This window comes from Ceratotherium simum, chromosome 7 (genome assembly GCF_057802395.1).
Source record: "Ceratotherium simum simum isolate JZ-2026a chromosome 7, ASM5780239v1, whole genome shotgun sequence".
Taxonomy (NCBI): domain Eukaryota; kingdom Metazoa; phylum Chordata; class Mammalia; order Perissodactyla; family Rhinocerotidae; genus Ceratotherium; species Ceratotherium simum.
In genome coordinates, this window is record NC_141906.1 from 22,994,476 (window position 1) to 23,009,976 (window position 15,501).

General features: G+C 40.5%; 1 long non-coding RNA gene across 2 annotated transcripts in view; it reads left to right on the top strand.

The window, feature by feature from the left end:
• Window positions 1-8,043: 8,043 nt before the first annotated feature.
• LOC147916579 (uncharacterized) overlaps window positions 8,044-15,501 on the top strand; it is a 37,658-nt gene continuing 30,200 nt past the window's right edge. For both annotated transcript variants that reach the window (XR_015552673.1, XR_015552674.1), the window contains exon 1: window positions 8,044-8,430. This is a non-coding gene — a long non-coding RNA (uncharacterized LOC147916579). The remainder of the gene's footprint in view (window positions 8,431-15,501) is intronic.

Sequence of the window (15,501 nt, forward strand, 5' to 3'; positions counted from 1 at the left end):
TCTGGGCCTTACTCAGAACTAGAAGAGTTTTGAGTCATTTGCTAAATGAGCTGAAATGACACACTCAAATAAGGAAAATGTTGCCACTAAAATCCAAAGAAACTCACTAGATGTTGTGCCTCTTCATTGGTTTTGGGAGAGGCCAGATGCAACAACTTATCCTTTGCCTTTGAGGGGATATCTTGACTCCTAGAAATTTCACTGCAGTGGAAGTCACTTAAATGTTTGTTGGATTTATCTCCCAACCTCTGACATTCAAATGTTCACCAGTATATCTAGAGCAGTTGCTACTTCCTGCTAATCAGGTCTGGTAAGCGTAATATCATCAGTGTACTGGATCATTGTGACGTTTTGTGAAAAAGGTAGGCAATCAAGGCTCTTGTGGCCTAAATTACGACACGGGACAGGAGAGTTGCTATACCTCTGAGGTAGGACAGTAAAAGTATATTGCTGGTCTTGCAAGCTCAAAGAAAACTGTATCTGGAGGTCTTTATTAATAGGTATAAAGAAAAAAACCATTTTTCAGATCAATAGCTGCATTCCAGATAACAAGGGATGTGTTAATTTGCTCAAGCAATGAAACCACATCTGAAACAGTAGCTGCAATTAGTGTCACCACCTGGTTAAGCTTACAGTAATCTGCTATCATTCCCCAAGATCCATCAGTTTTATGCACAACCCAATTAGGCAACTTGAATGGAGATGTGCTGGAAATCACCACCCTTGCATATTTCAAGTCCTTGATGATATCACTAATCTTTGCAATCCCTCCAGAAAGTGGTATTGCTTTTGCTTTACTATTTTTGCAGATGGGGCAGCTGTAGTGGCTTCCACTTGGCCTTCCATGCCATAAGAGCCTTCATTCAACGTATCAGGCAAGTCTGCGATGTGGAGATTCTGCCACTTGCTGAGTATGTCTATTCTAATTATGTATTCCAGAACCAGGAAAATAACCACTGGATGGCTTCAGTGACCCACTAGACCCACTGTGAGACAGACTTGAAGTAAATCTCCATTGATCTTATGACTTCCATAAGCCCCTACTCTGACTAGTGGATCACAGTGATGTTTTGGGTCTCCAGGGTTTAGTGTTAGTTCAGAGCCAATGTCTAATAATCCCCCCAAAACCTGATTATTTCTCTTTCACCACTGCATGTCAGTCTGTAGGTCCCTTTTGGGAATATTTGGAGAAAGATTAACAGTATAAATTGTTGTCAGTGTAGCAGAGTTCTTCCTCACAGGGACCCAGCCTCCTCGTTCATTAAAGGAGTTCTCTGTCTGTACACAGGCTCAGTTCTGGGAATTGATTGAGGGGCTATGACTCTCTGTCTTGGTAATTCAGTTAGAATTCTGTTCACTTGACCTAGAGCTCTTTCTCTTATACAAATCAAGTAAAAATTTGGTAAGCTGCCTTCTATTTCTTTTCTAGGGACATTATCATCAGCTAACACACCATAAGTCTCTGTGAGGCAGACTGTTATGACTACTACTTTCACTCCTCCATGCGTTACAGTAACCACACTCTCTTTTGATGATTAATTTCCATCACTTGGCCCATGGCACCCCTGGCTCCCATTGTCATCATTCCACTTAGGGATCCCTGCTCAACAGTAGCAGTTTCCACGGTAACTTCTGACCTACAGAAAAGAGCAACTACAGAACTCTTCAAGGATGCTGAGTCTCCCCACACAAATTTATTTCTCACAGTCATAGTGAAAGATGTGTTATCCCAGAGCAGGTGAGCAGGTCTTATATGATAAACACATTCTAACAGCTTAATGTCTCCAAGCCTTTGGACACCTTACTCTACTGTAAACCAATGCACTTCTGACACTTCAATTTTATTTACTGGAGTAGATCACCTTTGGGTCTATGTTTCAGGCAACCAACTAAACAACCTTTGGAGCCCTTTCTAACCCCTTGAGCTGAATCACTGAATCCAGGATCTCTGCTTACTGAGCCTGTATCAATAAATTCAGCCTGATCCAACTTTTTTCCTTCCTCCATGATTCCACACCCATAAGCTCCATTGCAACACATATTTTCCATATTTCTAATGTATACATTAGAAAAATCATGCTTTTCTTTTTATATATAGCATATCTCAGGGGTTACAATTTGTACCCTGTGCTTTAGAATCTGCTGGGACATGAGTCTACTCACAGGTTTAGAAGCAAAGAGGGATGGTAAGGGTGGGCCTTGAGGGGAATTGGCAGTGCTTTCCAAGGCAACAACCTCAGAGGAGGCCATTATAGGTTTTTAAGGCAAAAGAGAGCTAACTTCTCAGGCAGGATTGGAAGAGATGCTTCTATTGATAAAGAAACTTATCAGAACAATGTCCCCAGAGTCACTGAGATCTGCCTATATGTCCCCAATACAATTTTCGGATCCCATCCTTTTCCAATCAATGCCCTCACTTTAACAGAAGACACCTTGGGAGCTTAGGAATTCACTTAACACTATAATTCAGCCAAGGGCAGAGTGAGACTCTGGGTTTGGTTTTTAGAACCCTTAGCCAGAAATTATAGAAGGTAAGAGTTCTTTTAGGGCCATACAGTGAGAGTAACATTTATTGTCTTCCTAAGTTCCTTTCCTCACATTTGAAAGGCATTGGGACCAGATCTGTAGGTTTTCTGACTCAGCAAACATCCACTCTGAATGAGAAGCTCTTTCCCCTTCTTGAGAGCACTCACAAATTTCGTGCCCTCAAATCCCCAACCCAGAGAGCAGAAGGGAATGTAGAACAGTCACCTATGGACTCCACTTCCCCTTAGGAAGATGACTCCTCCCTGTTTATATAGCCCCTGTGTGTGTGTTTGTGTGTGTGTAGGGGAGATGGATGGTGTGCCATTGCAGAATCTACAGAAATCCACCTCCCTATCAAACTCTGGATTGTCTAGGAAATTTTAAATTCAGATGTGAGCTATCTCTTCAGTTCTCAATATCTTCCCCACTACAATATAGAGAACAGAAACTACATATTTTACACCACCGGGCCCACTGTGACTAGCACAGTACCTGGAACATAGTAGGAATTAATTATTTGTTGAACTCATAAATGAATCACAGTATTAGAGAGAATTTTTAAGTGGTTAAAATAAGTGCCATCGGCACAGAGCTCTAATCACCTGGATTAACTAAGAAGAGGCAAAACGATAGTACTAACATTTAGAAACACACATCCTTTCCCAAAATGTATCCAGATTCATATCACTTAACAGCTCTTCCACTGCCAGTCCTCTGATCCGCTAGCTCCCTCCTGGGTCATTGCAAGAGCCTCCTAACCAGTGTCCTTGCTTCCTTTCTTGTCCCTCTAAAGTCTTTAACAGAGTAAACAGGAACCCTCTTAAATGAAGGATCAAATTATTTTGATTCTCCACTCAAAGCCCTTTGATAGCTCCCAGTTTCATTTAGAGTAAAAGTCGAAATCCTTACAGTGGCTCTGTATGTTTACCTCACTCATTTCTCTCACCTCTTCTCCTAACACGTCGCAGCTCGCTCACTCTGCCCCAGCTCTGTTGGTCTCCTTGCTGCCCTCCTCAGTACCACCTCAAAACATTTTCTCTGCCTATTTTCTCACCTAGAATGTTCTTCAAGTTTCTGCTCAAAGGTCACTTTGTCAGTAAGGTCTGACCTAACCACCCTATTTAAGGTTATAACTCCTACCCATATTCCCTTTTCCCTTTACCTTGTTTTTTTAGCTCCAACACACTTGAAACTTTCTAAGATACAATATCACATTTATAATATTTCTTGTTTCTCCTCTCAGAATGTAAGATTCATGTCAGAAGAGAGAGTTGTCTATGTTTTTCATTGCTATATAATTTAGTATTTTGTATCTAGCACATAGCAGGAGTTCAATAAATATTGAATGAGAACACTAAAAAAAAAAACAGAACTATGGAGGGAAAACAAAGCGGGTAACCCTGTATGCATTAGCCTTAGTAAATTTGCTCTGAGATATTCATTTGTGTACAGTGAAAGAATTAGTTCTAGGGGAAAGACTAAGAGAGCCCTGTTTCTACAGCTCTTCTGAGACCTCATGGGGTCCTCACTGTACCCCATGACTTGGGGCAGATGGATAGTACTAGCACAAGGCATGGTCACTGTTAGGGATGTGGAAGGGCCTTCCATGTTTCCTGTACAGGTGGTGGATTCCCTCTGGGCCACAGAGCTCATTTACTGAGAGAAGAAAGCAGAGGTAGGAGGTTAGGAATCACGCCCAGGGGATTTATTAAATCCTATCTCCTAGATCAGCATTTCTAGGGAGGGATTATGACATCTGGGGAGAGGTTTCTCTTTAAACAAAGCTTCTGAATAGAAGGCCAATGTCATTGTCCTCACATAGGGAGGCAGAGGAGCCGCCCCCAAGGACAAGGCCCTGGCTCACTGTGGCCCCTGGGGAAAGTGAGGCCAGGCATTGCAGATTCTCCTTTGGGTGCTCTTTCCATACCTTTTCTTGGATTTTTCCTTTATTTGGCTTTTCCTCCAGAGCCCAGTAGGAATGAAAGTGTTTTAAAAAGCCTAAGCATTGACCTTAGTCTGACAATATCTTCAGGGCTAGAAAAGTTCCTTAGCAGGGTGACTGGGTCAGAGAAGCAGCCTGTTGTAACTCCCCACACAAAAGAAGAGACACGCAATCTCTTGTTCCTATGTGACTTTCTTTTCAGAAGTGTGGGCCATTCAGACACCAGGCTGTCCACTCCCAGACAGGGTCTGCAAAGCTAGAAGAATGAGAAAGTCATAACTTACTGATCTCACACACCTCCTCACGGCTGGTACCCTCTCCAATACTGGTGCAAAAGCCACTTTCTTTACTCACCAATTTCTATTTGGACTTCTTGGACCCTCCAAACAAGCTACACCCCCTGCAGTGAAATCTACCAGCAGTATCTCCTGTCCATCTGAGGTAAGGATTTTGTCTCTGTTTGGGAGGATATTATGAGGTGTCTGTAAGTGAATTTGTGAGGAAAGGGAGGAGGACCCAAGTCAGGAAATGTTGCCTGTACCCTAGGTCTTGGACACCTCAGGAATGTTGGTCTCATTCATTCAACAAATAATCATTCAGGATATTCTGTAATTCAGGTACTGTGGCATACATTGAACAAACACTGTGAATAAGACACAGTGTTTGTGTCTTATTTTTAAGGATTAGTATTATATATAATTAATCCTTATATTTAAGGATTAGTATTATAGTCTTTGAGTACAATAGTCAGGACAGCTGTTCACTCTGAGAGAAGCCAGGCAAGCTTCTAGGAAACAGTGACAGCTAATGTTCTGAAGTACTAGGAAGCTTTAACCAGGAAAAGGATCAAGGGCATGAGGGATGGGAAGAGAGGAAAGAAATGGAGCATTCTAGGCAGAGGGAGATGCAGGTGCAAAGGCATAGAGGCAAGAGATAATGTAGTTTCCCAGGCAATTCCAAATTGATCAGTATGGAAGGAAGTGGGGTATGGAAAAGGCTGGAGGAGGGAGGGGAAGCTAGGGGCCATAGTAAGAAATGAGGCAGGAGAGGTCAACCTGGCCAGATCATGCACTTTCTTGTATAGTACGTCAAGAAGATTGGAGCTGGTCTTGTGGGCAGTCATTAAAGTACGTTAAGTAAGAGAGTGGCATCAGAGTTGTAATGTTAAGATTTCTATAGCACCACAGTGTGGAAAATGGATTGCAGAGGATAAGACTGAGTCTAGGGGGATCAATTAGGAAAATGCTGTAGTAATCCAGATGAGGTAATCTCCAAGGAAATTGACCAGGAGTGTGGAAGAGAGAAGGTCTAATTTGGAATATAATAAGAACTCCTTACCTCAAGGTCACCTAACTCATCAGGCTTCTCATTCCTAACATCCTTGATTATCATCTAAATTGTAAATAACTATCATTTCAGCTAGTTTTCTTTTCTTATTTCTCTGTGTTTGCTCTTCGCTGACCCAACTTCTTACTGTGCAATCAGCCTCACTCTCTTCCCTTAGAACAATGCTTTACGTTCTCTGAAACCATTGGTCCTTCTTACACAAACATTCCTACATCCTTTATCTACAGTATACTCCTTCCACTTACTTGACTAAACTAAATCCTGGCTCTTCCTCAAGAAACTTGTACTTCTGTTGCTCTCTTTGGTGGATTCTGATCACTCTTTACCACTCTGATTATCTGTGGGTTGAGATGAGGGGTTGGCATTCTCCTTGTCTCTCAGTAGCACTTTCCAAACCATTACATCTCTATTCTCATATAACATTTTCTACTCCTTGAGACAATTTTCTTCCTTGTTATTTTTATCTCCCACCACTCTGGTCATTCCTTCATACCTTTTGAAGACTTTGGCGCTTAGATCATAGTCTTCTGATTCCCAAGATCTGTCATTGTCTTAGATATAACAAGTAACTTACGTGTTTAGACAATTTAAGTCACACATTCCAATGGATTCACTATGCATTTGTCCCCACTTATTACTGCTCCAAGTATGCATTTGAAGTACATGTTCATCTCTTTAATTATAACCTATTACTTTTCCAATTTTCACATGCCTTAGCTTTTATAACAATTTTTCAACCTCAAAAATAGCACATATTCCCTGATCCTTCTATTATTTCTCTTTTACTCAATCCTCTCCAGACCATTCTTCCTCCTGATCCAGACTGAACTCCATAGTTGAATTTTGAAGATTCTCTCACTAATTCTCTCAGTTTCCTTGCATGCCACATCTCTCACACCACCTCTTTTACAAACCTCCAAATTTGCATCAAGTGCTACCTACCTTCTCTGATTCTATACATAGGACGAAGAAAAAACAAAAAATTAGTGGTATTTCCTGCCTTTCAATCTTAGCTGATCCCTCAGTTCCATCAAGAAATCATTTTGATTTTACTTCTTTAGCAATTTCTCCTAATCTTCTCACCAAGAATTCAAAATCTCACTTCTTTTCAAGCCTCACTTTCTCACCCTTAGCAGATAATTGTGTTTCCTTCTTAACTGAGAATACTGAGTTCATATGTAATCACTCTCAAATCCAGCAGCCCTGCCTTACTAGCTTCCTCTGATCTTCTTCCTTGTTCTATTAATTCAGAAATGTTCAAATCCATCCGCACCCCCTTGCCTCCAGTCTAAGCAGATAAAGTTCCCATATTTCTGTCTTAGGCCAACTTCTCAATTACTCTCCTTGAACACATTCCCCTTGCCTTCTCAACCTCACAAATTTGGGGAAAGAAATAGACATCCAAATTCAAGAAGCCCAGTGGATCCTAAATTATAGCCATGTGAAATAATCCAAAGAAGTCCTCATTGAGACACATTGCAATCAAACTGTCAAAAGTCAAACACAAAGAGAGATTTTTGAAGGCAGCAAGAGAATTGCTCAGACTTTACATTTATTAAGATTCTACTCTGTGACTACATCCATAAAAATAAAAGTTAAAAATTTTTTAAAAATATGATGACAACTGTGTAAAACTTAATTATTTATGAAAATTTTTATAAGATAAATTATCTCAATTAATTCTTATAAGAGACCTCTGAGATAATCATATAGGGCTAATACTATTCCCATTTTACAGGTGAGAAAATTGAGCATCAAAATGTTTAAATAAAATCATGTGATCTGTGGAAAAGATATAATCCAAGCCCAGGGACTTGGACCACTTGCGTGTGTTTTATTCACAATATCTTAGGTAAGTCAAAGTATGAGATATAAATCATTATTCAGAATTTTGACAAAAAGAGAGTGAGGGCTAGAATGGTATTAGTAAGAGGGACACAATGATGAAGAATCAGCACACTATGCATTTTGCAAGAGAAAATAGTCCTTGAATTCCAAACTTTCCCACTAAGTCAGTACCTTGTGTCCTTCCATCCATCCCATTCATCTACTCACACTGAGCACATAGACCCTTCATTCTCCTGGGAGTTTCTAGTTCCTTAAACGCTCTCAATTCTTCTCTTTACCACCTCCCAAACTGGCTTCTCCTTCCTGATTTCCATTGCAAATATCTAGTCGATCACCAATTGTTGTTGATTCTGCTTCCAACACGTACCTTGAATCAATCATCCCTGTGCCATTTCCCTGGTCCATCTCACCTGGATGACCACAATCATCTCTACACATATCTTCCTGTGCTTACTCCTACCCATCTTCTACCTATTACTCCTCCACACAACTATAAGACTTATATTTTTAAAATATAAATAGCCTGGGAGGGAGTCAAGATGGCGGCGTAGGCAGACTCTGAACTCACCTCCTCCCGTGGACACAGCCAATTTACAACTACTCGTGGAAAAATTACCCCTGAGACAGAACTGAAAACTGGATAAGAGGAACTCCTGCAACAACGGACAATCCTAACTGGGGTGGAAGAGGCAGAGACTCCCTTCTGGAGAGGAAAAACGCCGCCTTCACAAGCCGCCAGCTTCACGGCCGCCGGGAGCAGCTCACAGGTACGCAGCCTCCCTGGAGGCGCGGGGTCCTGAGCCAGGGAGCGCCCCCGCTGTGGGCATTTGTGGACCCAGCACAACCGACACCAGCGGCATAATATCTGACTTTGCTGCTACTAAAGCATTGGGGAGCACCCCCAGAAAACCCGGCTCACAAAGAAACTAAAACTGGCTCTTAAAGGGCCCTGCACAAACTCACCCGTTCCAGAAAGCATCCTAAAATCACCAGAAAGAAAGGTGCACACTGCTTTGGTGACAAGAGACTCACCTAATAGGCCCTGAGTGCATCTCGGTGAGGGTGAGACCTCTCCAGGGACTGGGACATTGGCGGCGGCCATTGTTGTGGCCTGGTGTGAGCGTGCTGACACAGACGCCATTGGAGTTCTCCCTGAGACCTGCTAGCCCAGGGTCTGCTCCACCCGCTAGAGCACCGATTTAATCCAGCTCAGCCAGGGCAGGCAGCCCACCCTAGAGACTGGCCCCACCTAACAACAAACCCTCAGGCAACGTGTGGGCCTGCATAGATTGGTGACTGGATTTTCTGCAGCCTGGCAACTGAGCTGACTTGAGCGGGGCAGGGTGTGCACAAGGAGCGGGTGGAGAGTGTGGGGTGGTGGCGGAGTGTGGGGCTCCCGCCCGTGGAGAGACTGGGTCCGCTTGGGAGGTCGGGCGCTCACACGGGGCAGGACTGTGTTGACTGTGTGTGTGGACCTGTGGGCGGCAGGGCTTGTCAGCTGCAGAAGACTTGTGCTTCTCAAAGACCCACATAGGAGGTTTGCCCCACCTTCCAAAGCCTGAAACAATTGGGTGCTCCTGTGCCTGAGGCCAGCCCCACCCAGCTGCAATCCTCAGAGAGCTGACAAGAGACCTTATAGGCTAGAGGTTTACAGCAAGTCTAAGGCCCTGAGCCTAACAACCTGCCACGCTGGGGGCCTACTCACTTAAAAGAAATACTGCAACACAGATGTGGTATTAGAACTTGCAGCCAACTGTGCTGGGGCTCCTCACACCTGATAAAGAGACTGAAGGGCCCACAACAACTACAAGCAGCTGAGCATTACAACAGCTGGCCAGGAGCATAACTCAGACTCCCTGGGCGCCTATAGGGAGAGCTAACAGGCCACAATAGAAGCACACACGTAGCCCACATAGGGGCCACCCCTGGAACATTGAGAACTGAGGGAAGCACACTGGAAGCCTCCTAAGCCATCACTTACATAAGGTCACCTATCCAAGAGCAGGAGACGTAGCTGACCTACCTAATACATAGACACAAGCACAGGGAAAGAGGCAAAATGAGGAGGCAAAAGAATACATTCCAAGTAAGGGAACAGGACAAAACCCCAGAAAAGGAACTAAGTGAAACAGAAATGAGCAACCTACCTGACAGAGAGTTCAAACTAAGAGTGTTAAGGATGCTAACTGATCTGGGGAGAAGAATAGATGAACTCAGTGAGAATGTCAACAAAGAAATGGAAGATATAAAAAAGAACCAATCAGAAATGAAGAATACAATACTGGAAATGAAAAATTCATTAGAGGGACTCAAAAGCAGAGTAGAGGATACAGAAGAACGGATCTGTGAGCTAGAAGAAAGACTAGAAGAAATTACCCAAGGTGAACAGGTAAAAGAGAAAAGAATTAAAAAGAGTGAGGACAGTCTAAGGGACCTCTGGGACAACATCAAGCGCACTAACATCCGTGTTATAGGTGTCCCGGAAGGAGAAGAGCGAGACAAGGGGCAGAGAATTTATTTCAAGAAATAATAGATGAAAACTTCCCTAACCTAAGGAAGGAAACAGACATCCAGGTACAGGAGGCACAGAGAGCCCCAAACAAGATAAACCCAAAGAGGCCCACACCAAGACACATCATAATCAAAATGTCCAGAATTAAAGATAAAGAGAGAATCCTAAAAGCCACAAGAGAATGTCAAGTTACATACAAAGGAAACCCCATAAGGCTATCAGCTGACTTCTCAGCAGAAACCTTACAGGCTAGAAGAGAATGGCACGATATATTTAAAGTGCTAAAAGGAAAAAACTTACAGCCAAGAATACTCTACCCAGCAAGGTTATCGTTCAAAATGGAAGGAGAGATCAAAAATTTCCCAGACAAGCAAAAATTAAAGGAGTTTGTCACCAAGAAACCAGTGTTACAAGAAATGTTAAAGGGACTGATTTAAGGGGAAAAGAGAAGACCACAAATAGGAAAAATTATCTATTTCCACGATTAGAACGTAATGGATACAAATGCACAAAAAGAAGTTGGATATGATATCAAAAACAAAAGGAGGGAGGAGGGTAGTTAAAGAGTACAGCTTTCAGACAGAGGTCAAACTAAAGTGACCATCAATTCTGTATAGAAGAAGTAAGGAACAGAGAAGGACTACTAAAACACTGAGGGAAAAAAAAAAAAAAAGTTAAAAAATGGCAGTAAGTACATACTTATCAATAGCTACTTTAAATGTCAATGGACTAAATGCTCCAATTAAAAGGCATAGGGTGGCTGACTGGATTAAAAAACAAGACCCATATATATGCTGCATACAAGAGACACACTTCAGACCTAAAGACACTCACAAACTGAAAGTGAAGGGATGGAAAAAGATACTCCACGCAAATGGCACTCATATCAGACAAAATAGACTTTAAAACAAAAACTGTAAAACGAGACAAAGAAGGGCATTACATAATGATCAAGGGAACAATCCAACAAGAGGATATAACACTTGTAAATATCTACGCACCCAATGTAGGTGCACCTAAATATATAAAGCAATTATTAACAGACATAAAAACAGAAATAGACAGTAACACAATAATAGTAGGGGACTTTAACACTCCACTTACACCAACGGATAGATCATCCAAACAGAAGATCAATAAGGAAACATTGGCCTTAAAGGACACACTAGAACAGATGGACCTAGTAGATATATACAGAGCATTCCATCCAAAAACCGAAGAATACACGTTCTTTTCAAATGCACATGGAACATTCTCCAGGATTGATCACATATTAGGCCACAAAACAAGTCTCCATAAATTTAAGAAGATTGAAATAATACCAACCATCTTTTCTGACCACAACGGTATGAAACTAGAATCAACTATAGGAAGAAAATCAGAAAAGCCACAAATACATGGAGATTAAACAAAATGCTACTGAACAACGATTGGGTTAACGAAGAAATCAAAGAAGAAATCAAAAAATACCTGGAGACAAATGAAAATGAAAATACGACATGCCAGAATTTATGGGATACAGCAAAAGCGGTTCTAAGAGGGAAGTTTATAGCGATACAGGCCTATCTCAACAAACAAGAAAAATCTCAAATAAACAATCTAACAATGCACCTGAAGGAACTGGAAAAAGAAGAACAAACAAAGCCCAAAATCAGTAGAAGAAGGGAAATAATAAAAATCAGAGCAGAAATAAATGAAATAGACACCAAAAACAATAGAAAAATTAATAAAACCAAGAGCTGGTTCTTTGAAAAGATAAACAAAATTGACAAACCTTTAGCTAGACTCACCAAGAAAAAAGAGAGAAGGCACAAATAAGTAAAATCAGAAATGAAAGAGGAGAGGTTACAACAGACACCTCAGAAATACAAAAGATTATAAGAGAATACTATGAAAAACTATATGCCAACCAATTCGACAATCTGGAAGAAATGGATAAATTCTTAGAATCATACAACCTTCCAAAACTGGATCAAGAAGAAGTAGAGAATTTGAATAGACCAATCACCAGTAAGGAGATCGAAACAGTAATCAAAAACCTCCCCAAAAATAAAAGTCCAGGACCAGATGGCTTCCCTGGTGAATTCTACCAAACATTCAAAGAAGAGTTAATACCTATCCTTCTCAAACTCCTCCAAACAATTGAGGAGGGGGAAGCTCCTAACTCATTCTACGAAGCTGACATTACCCTGATACCAAAACCAGACAAGGACAACACAAAAAGAAAATTACAGGCCAATATCACTGATGAACATCGATGCGAAAATCCTCAACAAAATACTAGCAAATCGCATACAACAATACGTTAAAAGATTATACACCATGATCAAGTGGGATTTATTCCAGGTATGCAGGGATGGTTTAACATTCGCAAATCAATCAACGTAATACACCACATTAATAAAATGAAGAATAAAAATCACATGATCATCTCAATAGATGCAGAGAAAGCATTTGACAAGATACAGCATCCATTTATGATAAAAACTCTGAATAAAATGGGTATAGAAGGAAAGTACCTCAACATAATAAAGACCATATATGAGAAACCCACAGCTAATATCATCCTCAATGGTGAAAAACTGAAAGCTATCCCTCTAAGAACAGGAACCAGACAAGGATGCCCACTGTCACCACTCCTATTTAACATAGTATTGGAAGTCCTAGCCAGAGCAATCAGGCAAGAGAAAGAAATAAAAGGGATCCAAATTGGAAAGGAAGAAGTGAAACTGTCACTATTTGCAGATGACATGATTTTATATATAGAAAACCCTAAAGAATCCACCAGAAAACTTTTAGAAGTAATAAACGACTATGGTAAAGTTGCAGGATACAAAATCAACATACAAAAATCAGTTGCATTTCTGTACACTAACAACGAAGTAGCAGAAAGAGAAATTAAGAATACCATCCCATTTACAATTGCAACAAAAAGAATAAAATACCTAGGAATAAACTTAACCAAAGAGGTGAAAGATCTGTACACCGAAAACTATAAAACATTGCTGAAAGAAATTGAAGAGGACACAAAGAAATGGAAAGATATTCCGTGCTCTTGGATTGGAAGAATTAACATAGTTAAGATGTCCATACTTCCTAAAGCCATCTATAGATTCAATGCAATCCCTATCAAAGTTCCAACAACATTTTTCACAGAAATAGAACAAAGAATCCTAAAATTTATATGGAACAACAAAAGACCCCGAATAGCTAAAGGAATCCTGAGAAAAAAGAACAAAGCTGGAGGTATCACACTCCTGATTTCAAAATATACTACAAAGCTATAGTAACCAAAACAGCATGGTACTGGCACAAAAACAGACACACAGATCAATGGAATAGAATCGAAAGCCCAGAAATAAACCCACACATCTATGGACAGCTAATCTTCGACAAAGGAGCCAAGAACATACAATGGGGAAAAGAAAGTCTCTTCAACAAATGGTGTTGGGAAAACTGGATAGCCACATGCAAAAAAATGAAAGTAGACCCTTACCTTACACCATACACAAAAATTAACTCCAAATGGATTAAAGACTTGAATGTAAGACCTGAAACTGTGAAACTTCTAGAAGAAAACATAGGCAGTACGCTCTTCCACATCAGTCTTAGCAACATCTTTTCAAACACCACATCTGACCAGGCAAGAGAAACAATAGAAAAAATAAACAAATGGGACTACATCAAACTAAAAAGCTTCTGCACAGCAAAGGAAACCATCAACAAAACGAAAAGACAACCTAACAATTGGGAGAAGATATTTGCAAACCATACATCTGATAAGGGCTTAATCTCCAAAATATATAAAGAACTCATGCATCTCAACAACAAAAACTACCAACCCAATTAAAAATGGGCAAAAGACGTGAACAGACATTTCTCCAAAGAAGATATACAGTTGGCCAACAGACACATGAAAAGATGTTCAAAATCCCTAACTATCAGGGAAATGCAAATCAAAACTACAATGAGATATCACCTCACGCCTGTCAGAATGGCTATAATTAACAAGACAGGAAACAACATGTGTTGGAGAGGTTGTGGAGAGAAGGGAACTCTCATACACTGCTGGTGGGAGGGCAAACTGGTGCAGCCACTATGGAAAACAGTATGGAGATTCCTCAAAAAATCAACGATAGAACTACCATATGATCCAGCTATTCCACTGTTGGGTATTTATCCAAAGAACTTGAAAACACCAATTTGCAAAGGTACATGCACCCCTGTGTTCATTGCAGCCTTATTCACGATAGCCAAGACTTGGAAGCAACCTAAGTGCCCATCAAGGGACGAATGGATAAAGAAGCTGTGGTATATATACACAATGGAATACTACTCAGCCATAAGAAACGACGAAATCCAGCCATTTGTGACAACATGGATGGACATTGAGGGTATAATGCAAAGTGAAATAAGTCAGAGGGAGAAGGTCAAATACCGTATGATTTCCTTCATTAAGTAGTAGATAATAACAACAATAAACAAACACATAGGGACAGAGATTGGATTGGTGGTTACCAGAGGGAAGGGGTCGGGGGAGGGTGAAAGGGATAATTCGGTACATGTGTGTGGTGATGGGTTGTAATTAGTATTTTGGTGGTGAACATGATGTAGTCCATGCAGAAATAGAAGTACAATGATGTACACCTGAAATTTTTACAATGTTATAAACCAATGTTACTGCAATAAACAAAAAATTAAAAAAAAAAAAAATATATAAATAGCCTGATGTCACACCTGTATATGTATATTTATAAACGTATATATATGTGTGTGTATAAGTATATATATATGTGTGTGTGTATGTATATATATATGTGTGTGTATATATGTATGTGTGTGTATATATATATGTGTGTGTATATATATATGTATTAAATAGTCTTGCACTGCACTCCATTTGCCCTAAAAGGCCCAGCATGATTTGGAACAGTCTATCTTTCCAAATTTATCTCAATTAGTACTCACCTCATCAGGCTTCCTTTAGCTCCTCAGAAATTATAAGCTGTTTTCTATTTTGGAGACTGCATGTGGTGTGTCCTCTGCTTAGCTATCTCTTCACCCCTCTTCATTTGGATAATTTATGCTCATCTTTCAAAACTGAGCTTAAAATTCACACTCTCAGAGAAGATTTTCCTTAATTGCTAATCTATATGAGAACCACTGTCTATTCTTTTCCTTCATGATATTTTCACAATTTGTAATTACATCTAATTTAAATGCTCCCCTCAAGAGTGTAACTGAATGTGGTCAGGTACTCCATATGTTATATACCTGACTCTACTTGGGAGTTATCATAGTGCCTAGCACACAATAGGCATGGGAG